Source organism: Tachyglossus aculeatus, chromosome 5 (genome assembly GCF_015852505.1).
Source record: "Tachyglossus aculeatus isolate mTacAcu1 chromosome 5, mTacAcu1.pri, whole genome shotgun sequence".
Classification (NCBI taxonomy): domain Eukaryota; kingdom Metazoa; phylum Chordata; class Mammalia; order Monotremata; family Tachyglossidae; genus Tachyglossus; species Tachyglossus aculeatus.
The window spans coordinates 45,641,392-45,662,006 of record NC_052070.1 but is presented as its reverse complement, the minus strand read 5'-3'; the positions used below and the strand labels follow the sequence as shown (position 1 = coordinate 45,662,006).

General features: G+C 46.6%; 1 protein-coding gene and 1 non-coding gene across 6 annotated transcripts in view; one reads left to right on the top strand and one right to left on the bottom strand.

Annotated features, from left to right (window-relative positions):
* CAMTA1 (calmodulin binding transcription activator 1) overlaps positions 1-20,615 on the bottom strand; it is an 868,926-nt gene that overhangs the window by 309,348 nt on the left and 538,963 nt on the right. The window lies entirely within an intron of this gene.
* Positions 6,848-6,979, top strand: LOC119929398. The gene has a single exon (XR_005451524.1). It is a non-coding gene; the product is annotated as a small nucleolar RNA SNORA7 (small nucleolar RNA).

Below are 20,615 nucleotides of genomic sequence, written 5' to 3'. Positions count from 1 at the left end.
CGTACCCAACAACAGGCTCACAATATTTGGGGTCCCAACTGCAGACCTAGATCAGGCTAGAGCTGGGAACTGCAGTCAGAGCGCACCCACCACATAGGAAGGAGAAAATCCAGGCAGGTAAACCTGGGAGCTGGGCAGCTTTTTCCTCCTGCAGGTATTTGAGGAAGGGGTTTCCCCTCCACTAGCTCCATCTCCTCCGTGTTGTACTTTCAGGAGGCACACAGGGGCAGTGTCTCCAAATGGACACCAGAGGGCGCTGCATCTTCTCTTTCCCGACAAGCTGGGAAAGAAAAGGTTTTCCTTTTATTTATTTATTTTTGGACACATAATGGCACCTTTCTAAAATGAAAAAAGACAGAAAGATTTCCCTTCTTGCCTGGCTGAAGAACGCCTGGCAGAAGGCCGGGGTGGCCTGTCTCAGCTTGCTCCTTAGGTCACCTTGAGGCCGAGATGGTGCACAGTTCTGCTCCTGATGGAATTGGATTTCCCTCAAACCAGCCAATCTCAATCTCCCTCTCTCCGCTTATTTCTCCCTGTGCTTCTTCCCACCTCTCCTCTTTTCTTCACTCTTCCTCCAAAGACATGGACGTTTTAAATCTTGAATGGACAGGAAATGCGTCTGTTATGCTGTACTCTCCCAAGCACTTAGTACACTGATACACACACAGTAAGCACTCAATAAATGCAATTGATTGAATGGGGCTGGAAAAGAGGAAAGGGCTTTTGGCTGCTAAATTAGTTTGGAAATTATATATTTTTTTAATTTGTTGAAAGTTCTGGGGCTCATTAAACACACTGGAAAACAGAATGGGATGCATGATGACGATTTTAGTTGGTGAACAGTCACTACTGGTTCTTCTGGGAATCCTTTGGGTGCCCTGCTGGAGATTGAACACTGGGCTGTACAGGCTGATGGATGGTGTGACCAGGGTGGCAGCACCCACAGTCTTAGATTAGGAACTAGTGAAATCCTGGAGCCTGGCATTAGGAATTCACTCTCACACCCAGGAAGTGAGATCCTTAAAATTCAAGCTTTAAGTTTCCTCCCCACAGCCCACTCTGGTTCCCCTCACAGAATCACATTCGCTGCCTGAATCCGACACAAGCTATCAGATGCAGAAATGAGAAGGTGGCTAATAATAATAATAATAGTATGCACAGTCGAACCCAGGATTTCCCAGGGGAAATGTGAGGCAGCATTGCAGGCCAAGAGGGGCTGAGTTGAGGTGGGGAGGGACACTGGGCTGATGGGACTGAGCTTGAAGACCTGACACCTTGTTTACTTACAAGTCACTCAGTTCCACAGTGGCCACAGAGCCCAGGGCCAGACCCTGCCCAAAGCTGGCATTGAACAGATATGGTAGGTAACAGGGATAATAATAATAATGATATTTGTTAAGCGCTTACTATGTGCCAAGTACCGTTCTAAGTGCTGGAGTAGATACAAGGTAATCAGGTTGTCCCACATGGGGCTCACAGTCTTAATCCCCATTTTACAGATGAGGGAACTGAGGCACAGAGAAGTTAAGTGACTTGCCCAAGGTTACACAGCAGAGAAGTGGCAGAGCCGGTATTAGAACCCATGTCCTCTGACTCCCCAATCTGGGCTCTTGCCAATAGGCATGACGAAACTATGAGGCACAAAGGGAATCCCAGGCCTGAGGAGGAAAACTTCCATCTGAGGAGGCCGAGAACTTCTGGGTGGCCTTCTCCTTTAGCTGCTCATCTCCCAAGATGGAGGTTATCCACACACATCTATCTGCTTTGGTCCCCTGAGAGGGGCCAGACTGCTTCTAAAAGGCCTCTTTTGAAACTAACCAATAATGAATTCCATCAGAGCAGTTTGCAGCTTCTCCCTTTCTTACTTAGCCTGGGTTACCCATGTGTCCAACCTAATTGTCTTATAAGCTCGCTGTGGGCAAGGAACATGTCTACCAACTCTGTTATAGTGTACTCTCTCAAGTGCTTAGTACCAAGCTCTGTGCACAATAAGCAGTCAGTAAATACCATTGATTGATGAACTGACTGTACCTACTTCATCACTTAGTATCGTGCTCGGCACACAGTAAGCACCGTGAGAAGCAGCATGGCCTAGTGGATTGAGCTCAGGCCTTGAAATCAGTAGGATCTGGGTTCTAATACTGACTTCACCTCTTGCCTCTTGTGTGACCTTGGGCAAGTCACTTAACTTCTCTGTGCCTCAGTTTCCCCATCTGTAAAATGGGGATGAAGACTATGAACCCCATGTGGGACATGGTCTGTGTCCAACCGGATTATCTTGTATCTACCCCAGTGCTTAGTACAGTGCCAGGCACAAAGTGCTTAACAAATAGTATTATGATGATGGTGATGCATTTAAAGTTCCATTAACAACAGCATATGCCAACCCTGGGTGAGGGGGTGAGTGATAATAATTGTGGTATTTGTTCAATGCTTACTGTGGGACAGGCACTGTCCTAAGCACTGGGGTGGAGACAAGCAAATTGGGTTGGACACAGTCCCTGGCCCCACATGGGGCTCACGTTCTCAATCTTCATTTTACAGATGAGGTAACTGAGGCACAGAGAAGTCAAGAGACTTACCCAAGGTCAGGCAGCAGACATGCAGTGGAGCCGGAATTAGAACCCATGATCTTCTGACTCTTAGGCCTGTGCTCTATCCACTACGTCACGCTGCTTCTTTCTCGTGCTCTACCAAATGAGAAGAGCTGCAGAGCTAAGGAGACCTACTGCCAGAGTTGCGGGGGCAGCCAGAACCCCACTCATGGGCTTCCTGCCAGCCTCTGTGCACTGGGTCTTGATTGGCACGTTGGCACGTTGGGGAGGAGGGAGATCAGGCAGCATCCTGACCAACGACGCAAGGAAAGACAAGGAAACAGAAAAACAAATCAAGAAGGCCAGCACTTCTTTTGGGATACTATCGAATAAAAGGTAGAGCTTTATGGTATCAGATTCCAGGATAAACTAAAAATCTACAGAGCTGTAGTGCTGCCCAGTCTTCTCTAAGGCCAGGAGACTAGGACTCCCCAAAGACCCCTTGAGCAGTTGGATTTTTTAGTGGTAATTTTTCAAGAGCTATGTGCCAGGCACTGTATTAAGCGCTGGGGCAGATACAAGCCAATCAGGTTGGACACAGTCCATGTCCTACATAGGACTCAGTCTTTATCCCCATTTTACAGATGAGGTAAATGAGCCCCAGAGAAGTTAAGTGACTTGCCCATGGTCACACAGCAGACACATGGTGGAGCTGGGATTAGAACCCAGGTCTTCTGATTCCCAAGCCTGTGCTCTTTCCATTAGGCCATGCCGCTTCTCAAGCAGTTTCACCAGGGTCACTCCCAGGTCATATTCAGTATCTAATGGCAAGGCAGGACTACATATGATGAAGTTCTGGAATGAACCTATGCTCGCCACAAAACAGCTACACTGGATGGGATATGCGAGGAATGGGTGAGAGCAGGATATCGAAAAAGCTGCTCTAAGTTGAGCTAAAATTGAAAAGCAGGCAGCAAGGAGGGTAGGGGACACTTCTTGAGGATAGAGTAAAACAAAGCCCCAGACGATGTTGGATTCCAGCTGGAAACGGAGAGTCGATTCCTGTAGGTAGATCGGCAAGGTGCACTACCAACATGAAAAAAGGAACCCTTTTCAAAGACACCTTTCTTAAGGATTGTGAGACAAGGAAACCAAAGCAAAAAAAGCAGCAGACACCACAAACCTCAAACTCCCTGAATGGTGGACAGGCCACCTCCTGCCCTTTGGGGGGTGGCCTTGAGGACAGGAAGAATTAAGGAAGCAGAAGTTGGCATCTTGGTTCTTCTTCAGTTTACAACAGGATGTGCTTCTGGGAAAAAAAAAATAGATCATCCTGTTGTGAAGGACAAGGTGCTGGCTTCCTCAAGCGCCGGGGGGTTCCAAACCAGTTTGGCATTGCTAGGGTGCTCTCCTCTTTCCTGGGGACTCTGTGGACTCCCAAAGCCCATTGACAAGACTCCAAGCAATACATTCAACAGGATGTGAGTGGCACCAAGGGAAAACTGGCCAGGAAGTGGGTACCTCAATATTCCCCTGGTCTTCTCTTTTCCCTGAGTCGGGGGTGCCCACAGCACACCCTCTTTGGTCAATCCTGGGCTTCCATTTGTCCAGGAGCCCTTAAAAGGCAAATAAGAGGTTATTTTCATTAACCCTCTTGCTAAGGGGAAGAAATCAGCCCTTCCTGGCCAAACCTAGACAAAAATAGGGATCCAAAGAGAGTTCCCAGAGTCCCTTTTTCCTTGCTAAATCTACTTTTCTGGCTCTGCCACTTGTCTGCTGTGTGACCTTGGGCAAGTCACTTAATGTCCCTGTACCTCAGTTGCCCCATCCGTAAAATGGGGACTAAGATTGTAAGCCCTGTGTGGAACAGAGCCTGGGGTCAACCAGATCAGCTTATTTCTACCCCAATACATTGCTGGGCACTTAGTAAATGCTTAACAAATACTTTGCACATAGTAAGCACTTAACAAATACCATCATTATTATTATTATTTAAAAAAAATTCTAAAAAAACCCCCAAAACCCTTGCAGGGAGGCTGGGCTCTGACATTAAGCCAGCTGGTCTCCCCTGATTGGAGGACTTTCAACAAAAAACCCTTTCAGGGAGAAGTTAGTGAGACATTCACGGGTAAATGGTAAACTGCAGAAAAATCAGGTTGGTCTCCACAGGCATGGAGTCCCAGTGCCAACCGAAGTTAGATAAGACGTCTAAGTAACATCGAAGAACAACTCGGATATCTTTTCAAATGACTGTAGGTGACATCTCAGAAAGGAAGTAGATAACATTTCTGGAAAGTGTAGGGAACATGACAGAGGGATTACAGCAACTTGTCAGTCTAGTACAGGTAGCTGTCAGAGCTCCCAAAGAGAGGCAGGGACGGCACTCCATAGCAGAGCTAAGCAATTCGGCTAACTTGCTGGATGAATGTTGATACTGCGGCTGAAGTTTCTGTGTCTGTAGCAAACAAAGCTTAAATTACCCAAACTGCCACGGCTTTCCCATGCTCTTGATCCATGCAGCTGAAATCAAACTGAGTTATGCCTTTGGACTATGCAGAAAAAGTGCTGAATTAAACAGCTTAGTGTCTTTATATATTCAAACCAAGGCAAAATACCATAAAATATGCTGAGTAACAGTTGCCTAATGTACATTCCTTAAAAAAAATGGCTAAAACAGCAGATCACTGAGAACCCAAAACCCAGGGTTTACTTTCCCAGGTCCGCGGGTAGCTCCCTCATCTAAACAAGGACGTGGAGACAAACAGACTGTAGATGGCTCGGGAGGAGCTTAGAAGCTCTAGTCGGCTTTTTATGGTTTATTCAGTGTTATGTCCTGAGGCATAAAAGCTTCCTGTTCCTCTACAGGGTGGGTGTAGTGGTTGCAATCGTACTACTTTTCACACTGAGAGAAACAATAACAATAACTGTGGTATTTAAGAGCTTACTATGTGCCAAGCCCTGAACTAAGCCCTGGAATAGATACAAAATAATCGGGTTGACCACAGTCCCTGTCCCTCATGGGGCTCAGAGTGTAATGGGAAAGGAGAACAGCTATTGAATTCTTGTTTCAAAGATGATACAGAGGCACAGAGAACTGAAGTGACTTGCCCAGGATGACACAGCAGGAAAATGGCAGAGATGGGATCAGAATCCAGGTCCTCTGACTTTTAGGACAGTGCTTTTTCCATTAGACTTCTAGACTGTGAGCCCGCTGTTAGGTAGGGACCGTCTCTATATGTTGCCAACTTGTACTTCCCAAGCACTTAGTACAGTGCTCTGCAAACAGTAAGTGCTCAATAAATACGATTGAATGAATTAGACCATGTTGCTTCTCCCCCACACTCTGCATGCTTTAGGGAAGTAGCAGTCTGACAGTGGCAATCAATCAATCAACCAATGGTATTTACTGAGTGCTGACTGTGTGCAGAGCACTATACTAAGTGCTTGGAAGAGTACAGTACGAGAGTTGGTAGACATATCCCTGCTCACAAGGGGCTTACAGTATAGAAGGGGAGAAAGACACCATTATAAATAAATCAGTTATGTACACAAGTACTGTGGAGTTGAGGGTGGCATCAATATTAAGTGCTTAAAGACTACAGATCCAAATGCATAGGCAATGCAGAAGAGAGAGGGAGTAAGAGAAAAGAGGGGCTAGTCGGGGAAGCCCTCTTGTTAGAGATGAGATTTTAACGTGGCTTTGAAGGAGGAGAGGGTTTTAGTCCGCAGCATATGGAAGGAGAGAGAGTTCCAGTCTATTGAAAGGTCATGCGCAAGGGGTTGGTGGTAAGATAGATGAGAATGATGCACAGCAAAATAGGTTGGCTTTGGAGAGGGTTGAAGTAGGAAATCAACAAGGTAAGGCAGGAGGGGACAAGCTGATTGAGTGCTTTAAAGCCAGTGGTAAGGACTTTCTGTTTGATGCGGAGGTGGATGGGGAACCATTGGAGGTCCTTGAGGAGTGTACGTATCCTTAACTTATGTATTTATTTATATTAATGTCTGTCTCCTCCTTTAGACTCTAAGCTTGTGGTAGGGAGGGAATGTGTCTATCATATTGTTGTATTGCACTTTCCCAAATTCTTAATACAGTGCTCTGCACACAGTAAGCACTCAATTGATTGGCAAGATATGAACTGAACTTTTTTTAGAAAACTGATCTGGCCAGCAGAGTGAAGTATGGCCTGGAGTTGGGAGAGCTTGGAATGGAAATCGGGAAACCTGTGTCCTAATCCCACCTCAGCCAGTGATCTGGTCTGTGGCCTTGGGCAAATCGCTTCAGTAGTAGTAATAGCAGTAGTAGCATTTACATTGTCCTCTCAGGGTCACACCTGGAGAGTTTCCAGTACTCTACCAGTCTCGACTACAGGAGGAAGAGCCAAGCAGAGGCATACCCATTCCATTCCTAGCTTGGGCTAGCATGTGGAAGGCAATCTGCTGCAAGTCAAAACCCCCCTGTGCTGGGCAGCAGCGGCAAGGGAGAGAGTCTAGGGAGGAGACTCAAGTTTACTGTGTGGAAGGAGGCAATGGTAAACCACTTCTGTATTTTTACCAAGAAAATTCTATGGATACACTATAGGAATGATTGCAGATGGAGGTGGGGCATTCTGGGAGAGATGTGTCCATGGTGCCACTATGGGTCGGAGACGACTCGACAGCGTAAGACAAGTAAAAACATTACTCGCTCACTCATTTGGTGAGGTGCACTGTACTATGCCCACAAGGATGTTGCTTTCCAACAAGGGAGACAAACGTAAAAATCTTCACAATTTAGAGAGGTCAAAAATACATGAACCCAACCTATATCAAGCAATCAATCAAATATTCATACTTATTGAGTGTAAAGGCTATGGAGGGTGTAACCAAACAATCAATAGTATTTACTGAGCACTTGCCATGTGGTAATTATAATAATTATGGTATTTGCTAAGTGCTTGCTATGTGTCAGGCACTGAAGAAAGCACTAGGGTGGATAAAAGCAAACCGGGTTGGCTACAGTCCGTGTCCCATATGGGACTCAGAGTCTTAATCCCCATTTTAAAGATAAGGTAACTGAGGCACAGAGAAGTGAAGTGACTTGCCCAAGGTCTCACAGCAGATGAGTGGCAGAGCCACGATTAGAACCTATGCTTTTCTTACTTCCAGTCCTGTGCTCTATCCACGCGCTTCTCTATGTGCTCTCCACCTCTAGACTGTGAGCTCGTTGTGGGCAGGGATTATCTCTATTGCTTTATTGTACTTTCCCAAGCTCTTAGTATGGTGCTCTGCACACAGTAAGCACTCAATAAATACAATAGACTGAATGAAAGAATGAATGAATGAATGCATAGTAATAATAATAATAATGATGGCTTTTGTTAAGTGCTTACCATGTGCCAAGCCACTGTTCTAAGCGCTGGGGGGGGATATAAGGTAATCAGGTAGTCCCAGTCTTCACCCCCATTTTACAGATGAGGAAACTGAGGCCCAGAAAAGTTAAGTGACTTGCCCAAGGTCACGCAGCACACAAGTGGCGTACCCGGAATTAGAACCCATGACCTCTGACTCCCAAGCCCGGGATCTTTCCATTCAGCCACGCTGTACTAACTACTTGGAAGAGTACAATATAACAGAGTTGGTAGACATGTTTCCTGCCCACAATAAGTTTGCAGTCTAGAGAGTGAGCTTAGTACTTTCAGAGTGCTGTGTCTTTTCTGTGCCTCAGTTTCTCATCTGAGGCAGCTGGGATAGCTCTTTGATTGTGAGTACCAGATAAGACAAAGACTGAATCTGATCTGATTATTTTTAATCTAACCTAGTGTTTAGTAAGCACAGTGCTGGGCACATAGAAAGAAAGCACTTAATGCCATAATAATTAATAATAATAATGGCATTTGTTAAGTGCTTACTATGTGGAAAGCACTGTTCTAAGCACTGGGGAGGTTACAAGGTGATCAGGTTGTCCCATGGGGGCTCACAGTTTTAATCCCCATTTTACAGATGGCATAACTGAGGCACAGAGAAGTGACTTGCCCAAAGTCACACAGCTGACAATTGGCAGAGCAGGGATTTGAACCCATGACCTCTGACTCCAAAGCCTGTGCTCTTTCCACTGAGCCACACTGATTATTAGTATAGTCATCAATCGGTGGTATTTACTGAGCACTGACTGAATGCTGAGTCCTATACTAAGCACTTGGAAGAGTACCAGAGAAGAAAACACACATATTCCCTGCTCTCAAGGAGTTTACCATCTATAGTAGTAATATTCATCTGCCTGGAGGCGGAAGGCCAAGTGACTGAGTTCTAAAATTCTGAGATTCTACTCGATAAGGGGAGAAGGAAGGAGACTGGTGGGAATTTGTGCCTAGGGTAGGCTGCTTGGGCTTGCACTTAACCAAACAAGGCAGCTTCACCCTTGAATGGGATGGGGATGAGGAGCAGAGTCTCTCAGTGTTGGTCTCGGAGAGCAATTTTCTCTCATCAGCTTGTGTCTCTTCCTCCTCCCATAAATCACAACGTTCCCTGGACCCGGTAGATGAGTTATCATGCCAGGAGTCCCTTTTTTTCCCCCCCCGGCTTTTATCCTAGAAGATGCAGAATGTATTAATACTGTTTGTGTGCTCCCTGCAGATGACGGGAGCCCCTGTGCCATCCATATGCTGGATTGCTCCCGTAAGAGGAGAATTAACGTTCCTGCCTGTTGCTGCCAGCCCTGCTCTCCATTCCCCAGTCCCCAGCTTTCATCACGCTGATAGTAGGATCTCTGGAGCCACTCAGATGGAGCTCCCAGCACTGGGGAATCCCCAGGGGGAAGTGGGGAGCTGGGGAGGGGTCTGAGCTCAAGGCTGCCTGGCTAAGAGAATGATTGGGTAACAGGAGCTGAATCCCCTTGGCCATTAGTAGCCACTGCTGACCCCCTTTGACACAGACAGTCCCACTTCCTCCCACTCATGCTATGCAGGATTTGTGTGTCTAATGCAGTATTTTTACATTAATATGTACCAAAAGAACACTCTGGGTGTCCCTGTCTTACACTATATGCTCCTGTTCTGGAAAAGCAGGCCCTGGTCACCCTCACCACACCCATCCCCTGTCCCCCCTGCCCCAAAGAACAGCTGAGGCCTCCGGTGGAGGGTGGGGAGACCACCCCAACCCCCTCAGTGGGTGTTTTGGTGGGGACCACTCCCACTCCCTACTGCAGTGCCCTGACTTGCTCCCTTTGTTCTTCCCCCATCTCAGCCCCACAGCTCTTATGTGATCTGTAATTCATTTATTTGTATTGATGTCTGTCTCCCCATCTCTAGACTGTAACCTGGTCATGGGCAGAGAATGTGTCTATCGTTGTATTGTACTCTCTCAAGCTTTTAGTATAGTGGTCTACACACAGTAAGTGCTCAATAAATACGATTAAATGAATGAATGGAGGGCAGACATTTGCCTGGTGAGTTTGGGCATGGTTTAATAACTTCAAGCAGCAGTGCACTTTATGCCCTCAAAGACCTGACTTGCAACCATATTCAAACATGCATACACCATCATCTCCCTATAAACACACACCCCTCCTCACATACCTCCCCACCAAGATTCAGGAGCTTCCCCGCCCGACGGCCCCCGGCTTCAATTCCTCTTGCCTAGACACTCCTTTCTCCAAAGAGAATTTTCTGCCAGAGAGAGTATCTAGATTGACAGCCCCAGAGACAGAAGGTACAGCGGTGGCGGTGACAGTGTGAGCTGTGCCAAACATATATCTGTTGTCAACACAGATTTCTCCATCCAATGTTTCATTAGGGTTCTCTTTTCTTTCTTTTTCTTTTTTTGGAACAAGAAACAAAGAGTCCAAGTGATTCCCGGCATGCCTGATTGAGGGAGGGACCCGGGTCCAAGGGACCCTAACAGCCAGGCCTGGTGTCTGTGCCACCATTTCACCCAAGCAAAATTCAAATTGGAAAATGCTGAAAAACGCAAGGCCCAGCCTGATCCCCCTCCCCACTCCCAACCCCCCGCGACTCTCCCTGGCAAACCCCAGGAAGCTGGGAAGTCTCTGCCCCTTCCAGCCATGCCAAGTGAGGAGGGCCCTTCCGTCTCCAGCGAGGCTTGCCAGCGTCAGAAGGATCCAGCACTGACAAGGCCCCCTGTGGCCGCATCACAATGAATTCACTTATTACAGATGCAAGATTTAAATTCTCTTGTAGGAAGCCAAGGGTGAGCGTGTTGAAGCGGCTTGTGAAGCAGGTCGTGGGAGCCACTGATTTCAGCTTCTCCATGGTGCTGCCATGGGATGTACCTGCTGAGGACAGAGCCAGGGGAGTGGGGAAGAGGGGAGATGGAAAGTAGAGATTCTGCCATCCCACTAGCCCCTAGACGCCAACAGCAGGGATGCCCTCCTTCTTTTATTGGATCATTTCCACAGGGAAGTCCCCAGTGGAAGGCAGTGTACCCTAAAGGAGAGAGCACGAGACCAGGAGTCGGAAGACCTGGGTTCTAAAGCCAGCTCTGCCACTGATCTGCTGTGTGACCATAGGCAAGTTTCTTTACCTCTCGGAGCCTCAGTTTTCACCTTTGTAAAGTGGGAATAAGATACCCACTCTCCCTCTTCGACTGTGAGCCCCATGTGAGACAAGGGCAGTGTTCAATATGATTATCTTGGATCTATAATGCAGTGCTTAGTGTGGTGCCTTGCCCTCGTAAGCTTTTAATAAATACCATAACTGGGGGCCTGGAAATCTGGTTCTTCCTCCGAATTCACCTATTTATAAGCAGGTTTCAGCAAGCTGTTATCTACTTACATATTGTCCCTGGCACTTGAAAACCTGGAGCTTTGAGAACAGCTGAGAGAAAGGATGGCAGAGAGGCACTTGGCGAGGGGAACCAAACTGTGGAAGGGGCTTCCATAGTTGTGTCTAATCCTGGCTCCCCCAATTGTCTGCTGTGTGACCTTGGATTAGTCACTTAACTTTTCTATGCCTCAGTTACCTCATATATGATATGAGAATCAGCATGGCATAGTGGATAGAGCACTGGCCTGAGAGTCAGAAGGTCATGGGTTCTAACCCCAGTTCCACCACATGTCTGCTGTGTGACTTTGGACAAGTCACTTTATTTCTCTGTGCCTCAGTTTCCTCATCTGTAAAGTGGGGATTAAGACTGTGAGCCCCATGTGAGACAGGGACTATGTCCAGCCCAGTGCTTAGTACAGTGCTCTGCACATAGTAAGCACTTAACAAATACCACAATACGGGGATTAAAGCTCTGAGCCCCACATGGCACATGGGCTATCTCCAACCTGATTATCTTGTATCTACCCCAGCTCTTAGTCCAGTGCCTGGCACATAGTAAGTACTCAGCAAATAGCATAAAATGTTTGGGGGGCAGTTGCATCTGGCCACGGATGGGGTGTTTCTGAGTCTATGCATCTAATTAGCTGTCCTTAGTGTGGTATTCCTAGTCTCAGGATTTATAGTTATAACATATATTGATTTATTTGTACATTCAATTACTTATTCAGCTATTTCATTTGGGCATACGTATACTACTGTCTCTTAGATCCTTATTCTTTCTCCTGTTCCCTCTGTAGGTAAAGAACACCTGTCCTGGACCAGGGGTCTTTTTTAATGGTATTTGTTAAGCACCTACTATATGTCTGGTTTGGTATTAAGTGCTGGGGTGGATTACAAGATTGAACCCAGTCCATGATCCTCTTGGGGCTCACAGTCTTAATCCCCATTTTACAAATGAGATAACTGAGGCACAGAGAAGTTAAGCGGCTTGTCCAAGGTCAAGCAGCAAACAAGTGGTGGAGCCAGGATTAGAATCCAGGTCCTTCTGACGCCCAGGCCCATGCTATTTCAACTAGGCCATGCTGCCTACTGTTGGGGTCTTGTTCCTGTTATCCTCTCAAGAGCTTATTATAGCACTTCACACATCAATACGATTGATGACAAGGATAGTATTTAATGTTCTATTCATTTTGTTAATGATGTGCATCTAGCTTTAATTCTATTTGTTCTGTCGACTTGACACCTGTCCACATGGTTTGTTTTGTTGTCTGTCGCCCCCTTCTAGACTGTGAGCCCGATGTTGGGTTGGGACCGTCTCTATATGTTTCCAACTTGTACTTCCCAAGCACTTAGTACAGTGCTCAGCACACAGTAAGCACTCAATAAATACAATTGAATGAATGAATGAATTGACAAGATGTACCTCATTCAGTTGCTGAGGCCTATTTAGCCTTGACACATATTTACTGCATACTACTGAGCCTCAGTCACCTCATCTGTAAAATGGGGATTGAAACTGTGATCTCCACATGGAACAGGGATTGTGTGCAACCCTATTGGCTTGTATCCACCCCAGTGCTTAGTACAGTGCCTGGCACATAGTAAGTGCGTAACAAAAACTACAATTATTATTCCCCACGGCCACTGGAATACTGCTCCGGTGTCTCAGCCACATGTTCAGGATAATTTCTCTGGTGGTGGCCGGTCCCTGGGGACCAGAGATGAGAGTCCCACTGTGACACTCAGGGTGAAAGACAGCTTCAGCTAACAGGTAACTGGTAACCCACTTCGTTTCTCCAGTAAAACCAGCTGAAGAACAGAGGGGTGCCGAGATCCAGCTGCAACAGGGGGTCACCCCCACTCACAGCTACGCCCTGGTCAGTGTATTAAGCTGGAAGACAACAGAGCCTGCATGCTGCACCCCTGCCCTGGCTGGCCACCCATTACAGGTTTGAGGGAGACTTTTACCTGGTCAGAAAACTGACAGCCAGACTCAGGGATTCCCACTACAGGCCCAATCTATCTTAAGCTTTCTGCTGGCAGGGTCAGTCTGTGGAGGTTGGGTGGGAGGGAGTGGGTGCGAGGGGATGAAAAGCACTGATTCATAAAATAATCCCCCAAATGATTGAAAGATCACGTTTTCCTAAGACCAGAGGGGAATTAATCTCTCCACAAAGACCCAAGCCGTGTCGTTCAGGATGCAGCTGGTCCACTCTCCGGTCATCCTGCTCACCACGGTATCCTTCTGAAACCCTTTCCCGGTCAGGAACAACCAAGGGACGTGGCAGGGAATAAGACTCACTGTGGCAAGTGCTGGAGGTCCCAGTTGGGGGGATTCTGGGGGGATGCCACCCTCATTGCTGATGCTCAAGCAAATATTCAGTCTCCAGCACAGCTCCCCTGGCTCTCCATTTGGGATCTCCATTTCCTCTCAGGATGGTCATCTGGAGGCCTGGAAGTGGGTAAGCCACATCCAAGTGGGCATTACAGCTGTGGGCAGGCTTCTGCTGCCAATGGAGGTCTGTGCTACCCAGTGAGCTTTCTAAACTGGGCTCACCCGGAAGCGCTGAGGCTCTGAATGGGCCCTGGCTAAATTATTATAAATTGTGAGCCCACACTTGACGCACACTACAAAAGCCAGAAACAGCCTTTCCGGACCCTTTGGCTCTCTGATCCTTTAATCTGAGACTATTAAAACTTCATTCCATTCCTATTGGTAAACCATCCATCACTTTCACAAGCAGCCCCAGAGCTGGAAAGGGATTGGCAGGAAAGAGCGGCGAGTGAGGGGGGGTGGTGGGTGAGGGAGAGGAGCTTGGGATCTGGTTGGCAGGGGTCGGATTGAGGAAGCATATTCCACAGCCAAGGCTCCTCTGATCACTAGGGAGCAATGGAGGTCGGGTGAGGGGTCATGGGAGGTGGGAGCGGGAGGAGGGTTTGAGTTGGGCAGTGGCAGGGGGGAACTTGCCTGCTCTAGTGAGATCTGCAGAGACCTGGTAAAGTGGGGGATCATGCCACAGGGCACAGGAGGGAAGGGATGGGAGGAGGAGTATCTAAATCGGTTCCTGAATGGGAAGCAGCATGGCCTAGTGGATAACACACAGGCCAGGAAGGAAGAAGGACCTGGGTTCTAATCCCAGCTCCATCACTTGTCTACTGTGTGACCTTGGGTAAGTCACTTCATTTCTCTGTGCCTCAGTTACCTAATCTGTACAATGGGGATTAAGGCTGTGAGCCTCATGTGGGACAGGGTCTGTGTCCAACCTGATTAGCTTGTATCTAACCCACTACTTAGAACAGTGCTTGACACATAATAGGAGCTTAACAAATACCATCAGCATCATTATTATTATTGAGTCCTGCTGAGGTTCTGGCTGGCATGATGGGAACCAGGAAAATGAGGGCACGCAAGCAAGTTTTCTGAATACTTTGAATCCTTCCCGATCTTTGGCCTCAGTTAAATAGATATTTCCAGGGGGTAGAGTTACTTGGGAATGAAAAGTCTGGAAAATTCTGGCTGAAGGGCATTCCTAGCCTTCACTCATTGGTTAGATTTACATTCTCCTACCCCCAGGCCCCCAACTGATTCTGGTTTGGTGCCTGAGGAACAAAGTTTAGATGCGGGAAGGGACTTCTGGGTTGGCTCCTGAGCCAGAGCTGCCAATGCCCATTCCATGCAGCAGGACAGGGGATCTGTGCCAAGGGTGCCCATTAACCAGTTAATAATGGGGAGTGTTGCCAAATCATTCATTCATTCATTCAATCGTATTTATTGAGCACTAACTGTAGGCAGAGCACTGTACTAAGCACTTGGGAAGTACAAGTTGGCAACATATAGAGACGGTCCCTACCCAACAGCGTGGTCACAGTCTAGAAGGGGGCGAAAGACAACAAAACAAAACATATTAACAAAATAAAATAAATAGAATATGTACAAGTAAAATAAATAAATAAATAGAATAATAAATACGTACAAACATATATACATATATACAGGTGCTGTGAGAAGGGGAAGGAGGTAAGGCGGGGGGACGGGGAGGGGAAAATGTGCAAAGCACTGTTCTGAGTGCTGGGGAGGTTACAAGGTGATCAGGTTGTCCCACGGGGGGCTCACAGTCTTCACCCCTGTTTTATAGATGAGATAACTGAGGCACAGAGAAGTGAAGTGACTTGCCCAAAGTCACACAGGTCAAAGTCTCACTGCCGGGGAAGCCTGCTCTTTCCCTGTATTGCTAAACCCAAAGGGGAAACTTTGCTCCTAGACTATCTGCATCATGTAGAGCAAAGATGATCTGGTCCCCTGGTCTGCCACAACCCCTGAGACTCTCTTTCCGAGGTGATGATCTCGCTGGCACCAAAAACTGGCTCCCTTAAGACTAGGGGGAGAAGAGCTGAAACCAACTCAATGTTCGCAGGATTAGGATTCTTTTTCTTAATTAAAAAAATCCAATTAAATTAAGATATCAGAACTAAATAACATTCTAGTCATTAACACGACTTTTATCTTAATGACTACAGCTGCTAAAATTATTCTTTCATTCTGACTGCACGATTCCACCGCCTTTTGCTGTCCCAGGAAACATTTATTTCGCCGGGTGACAATAAGTGCCCCGGGCGGCTCTTGAGACGGGCACGGTACAGCACAGCACGTGGCCCTCACTGATATCCCAGCCACCTGGAAGCCATTCCTGGCTGGAATTGGGGGAGGGGGAGAGGCGGGGGCTCCAAGCCTACCCCACTCCCAGGCAGGCTGGACGTGCCCCTCTATCTCTGAATGAGAAGCCTCTTATCCTAGGGCCCAGATGGAGTTAATGCCATATGGAGGAGCAACTGCCCCTAAATATATTTTTATGAGTTTCCTTAAAGGAAAGGAACAGCAACCTAAATTTGAGAGGCAGAAGGACTGAATTCATTGCTCGTGTCTTAGTAAAAAACAGTTCAATCCATTTCTGCTTGGTGCCGGCTATCTCTTCCAGAAGAGAGGATAAGGAGGAAAGAAAGGCTTTATTTCACAAGGATGAAGGTGAACATTTCTTAAAGCCACACACACCTACACCTACTCACATCCACACCCACACACATTTGCTTCTCCTTTAAATCCTCAAGCTTAAAAATACAACACGTCCAGAGTGAATCTATCTCCCCCGTTCTCCGCTGCTCTATTGCAGGAAGCAATGGAGAAAGAGCTGGGGGCACAGAGAGAAGCTTCCTGGGTCCTGAATATGAACGATCCACATACAGGCCTCGAGGAGGGGCCCGGCTCCACAGAGGGAAAACAGAGTTCTGGGGTGTTGGCGATAAGCCACTGCCTGAAAATGAAGGGGTTGATGAGAGAAATCTGGGTGCCCACAGGTGTCTAAGGGAGGCAGCCAAACAGACCAAGTGAGGCGGTTTTACCCGACACTGGTTATCACCGCTATTCAGAATTAATCATGAATAGAAAGTGAGAGATACAGAAATTCAAGCCCACACACTTCCGCCCACACAATGGATGTTATGGGAAATATAATTAGGATTGAGGGAAGGATGAGGCTCAGCTTTCCAAAGAAGCAGCATGGCCTAGTGGAGAGAGCATGGGCCTGGAGTCAGTGGATCTGGGTTCTAATCCTGCTGCACCACTTGGTTGTTGTGTGACCTTGGACAAGTCACTTTACTTCTCTGAGCCTCAGTTTCCTTAACTGTAAAAAGAGAATTCAATACCTATACTACCCTACTATTTAGACTGTAGCCCCAGGTGGGACAGGGACCGTGTCTGACCTGATCATCTTGTGCCTACCCCAGCGTGTAGGACAATGCTTGGCACATAGTAAATCTGTAACAAATACTATTATTACTATTGTTGTTATTAATGAATAATGTTTTCCTTCCTATTTGTTCCTAATCTCCTGGATGAATCGAATCATTCAATAGTATTTACTTAGCACCTATTGTGTACAGAGCACTGTGCTAAGTTACAACAGAACAACAGAAGAGAGAGAGAACAACAGAATTAGTAGACTTGATCCCTGACCTCGAGGAGTTTACAATCAGTCAATCAAATGTACTGGGAGTTCAATATATGCAGAGCACTGTACTGAGCAATTGGGAGAATACAATACAATGGAGTTGGTAGGCACAATCCCTGCCTACAATTCTCACTCTTTATTGCTATACTGTACTTTCCCAAATGCTTTAGTACAGTGCTGTGTACCCAGTAAGTGCTTAAAAAATAAGATTGAATGAAGCAGCTTCCATTGTACTGGAAGAAACAGACAATAAAATTAATTACAGGTAGAAAGAAGCAATAAAGTATAAAGATATATACGTAAGTACTATGGGGAAAATGGGAGAGAGGAATCTATCTTTGTTGGGAAAGGGGAGATAACACTGAAATACTCCATCAGATCACCTTAGATTGTGAACTCCCTGTAGAACAGGGACCATCTATCAGTGGCTTTTATTGAGCACTTACTGTGTGCAGAGCACTGTAGTAAGTGCATAAGAATAACAATAATAATTATGGTATTTGTAAAGTGCTCACTATGTGCCTAGCACTGTACTAAGTGCTGGTGTAGATACAAAGTAATTCCGTTGAACCCAGTCCTTTGTCCCACATAGGGCTTACAGTCTTAATCCTCCCTTTACAGATGAGGTAACTAAGGCAGCGAAGTGAAGTAACTTGTCCAAGTTCACACAGAAGACAAGTGGTGAAGCCGGAATTAGAACTCAGGTCCTTCTGATTCCCAGGCCTGTCTTCTATCCACTAGGCCATGCTGCTTGCGAGAGTACAGTAAACAGAGTTAACAGACATGTTCCCTGGCCACAATGAGCTTACAGTCTAGAGACCATATCTAATTCTCATCTATATATTCTTTGCCAGGGCTTAGTACAATTCTCTGCACAAAGTAAGTGCTTAATATAGTCTATTACTATTAGATCTGTGAGGTAAGGCATTCCTGGTCTAGCCATTTAGCCAAGCCTATTTCTGAAAGGATTTTCCCAGAAGTCTACAAATGATGAAAGTAACATGACTCCAATAGGTCTTCCAGAAATGTCTACAGTCATGGAGGTAGGGCCAACCCTTAGGCTAAGGAAAGACCAACTGAGGGAAGGGGGCTTTCAAGACCCATCCTGCCCCTGCTGACATTAAACAGTGTGGAAACCTCAGTCCTGAGATCCAGGATAAACAGGAATTTTCCAGCCTCTCCACTCCCTCCTCCAACCGCGTGACCAGATGAGGAAGTGGAAATCTAGTCCATGGAACTTTTTTTTTGGAAAATGCTACAGATCCTCAGTACTCTCATATTTTGTTATCATTCTCATTAGAATGTTCTGCTTCTAGACATGACTGACCTGACTCGTTACTGAGAGCTCCTCAATCTTGTTTCCTTAGGGAACAAATACTGCTCCAAGGCAAGGGGAAGAGCTGGAATGCTACTTTAAATATATAAGAGGTTTCTTGACCCTTACGTTTGTCCAACACCAGAATGGGATATTGAGGGAGGCTTTATTTTGCAATTCCCTGCTTTGCCCCCCCTCCCTGAAGAATTTCAACTCCTCTGACAATGGCAGTGTCCTCTCACACTTGCAATCTGTTGCCCTGGGGATTATTAAAAATAAGATACATTTTCATCTATCTGTGATGGTTCTGGGGGATGGACTAAATGACTTCTTAGGGTCTGTCCTTCTGGAGGGCGATTCTCTGACTACAGGAAGAGTTCCACCAAGCCCCAACTTCCATAGGATCCTCTGGAATCAGCGAGAAATGAGAGACCATATGGTAGTGGGAGTGTAGCGGGGAGCTTTGGGAGAAGGAATAATAGCAGTAGCTGCAAGAAAGATGGAGAGAGGAAGTGACAGGGAACAGACAGGAGAGCAGGGAATGCTGAGAGGCTTTCTTTTGGGGTTGGAGATGCCTCGGTTTGGGGGAGGAGGTTGACAGACACAGATTGGTGGAGATGGAAACCCAACCGTGGAGTGACACTAGCTGAGATGATGAGGGGAAGGCGGTGTGTCATTCTGACACACAGCAGTTCTGACATCAGACACTAAGAGCTGACACTGTGACTCCTGACTTTCTCATGCTATCCCAGCTCCGGCCCCACTGAAGAGGTTCAACGATTCTAAGGACGGTGGCCTTCTCCCTGTTGCTTCTCCTGGAACAAAGTGTCAATCAAAACAGACAGGTTTCTGCCATTCTAAATAAGTGTATGTCTTTTTTATCGTCCTTTAAATAGAAGTCTAAGGCTGGTTCCAGAACAGATTTCTGGCCCTTGGCTGGCCAATAGAAGGTTTCCTAATCAGAGCTCCACTCCTGGCTCCATCACCATTTGCTAAGGTTCACAGTTTATTATAAGGTGAGATCTTTTCCTACAACATTATCCAATGTTGACAGAGGCGGCTGATGATACTGTAGTCCTCATTCTCAACTCAGAGTTTCCAGATTGCTTGATAACCATCCCCTTTCTCCCCCAACAAAATGAAAAGCTCTCCTGAAAATGCAGCTCAGAAATCTGGTGCCAAAACTCAGACTAGGAGCCAAGTTTAAAAAACCTAGAGTGCACTGGGAGCAGAGGGTGGGCTCTTCTCTGAAAAGACCAGAAGCACCAGATCAACACCAACAAATGAAGGTGAAATCTGACTGGTGTTAGCCCCTTGAAGGTAGGGATTTGCTCAGCGCATACCAACTCTTCTAAAGACAGTCCATCATGACTTTTTAATGGGGACTCACCCAGCTTGCCACTTTCTAGCACTAGATGACATTACTACAGTGATGTTTCCCTCTCCAGGAGGCTTTGAATGAACACTCAGTTTGGCCATGCAGGTTTTCATTGTTTGGGGTAAAAATGTGTTGCACAATGAGGCAACATTCTTCTGGTGTAGCGGATGGAGCCCAGTCCTGGGAGTCAGAAGGTCATGGGTTCTAATTCCGGCTCTGCCACATGTCTGCTTTGAGACCTTGGGCAAGTCACTTCACTTCTCTGGGCCTCAGTTACCTCCTCTGAAAATAGGGATTGAGACTGTGAGTCCTACGTGGGACAGGGACAGTGCCTGGCACATAGTAAGCCCTCAACAAATACCATAATTATTATTATTAATGCTGTGCACTTGTCTGGTTATGATGCAGTGTGATGTTGGAAGAGATGGCTGGGCACATACGCCCAAGGAGACAGACATAAAGGGAGAAATACCTGGTGAGTTTTCACCACTGTGAGGTTCTTCAGGGTCACAAACTCCATGTTATAGAAGAATTGGGTGTTTAATCAAGACTGGGGAAGCTAGCAAACCTGTCTTCTCTCTGTCAACTAGCAAACATTTGGAGCTGCTAACAGACCAGAGCAAG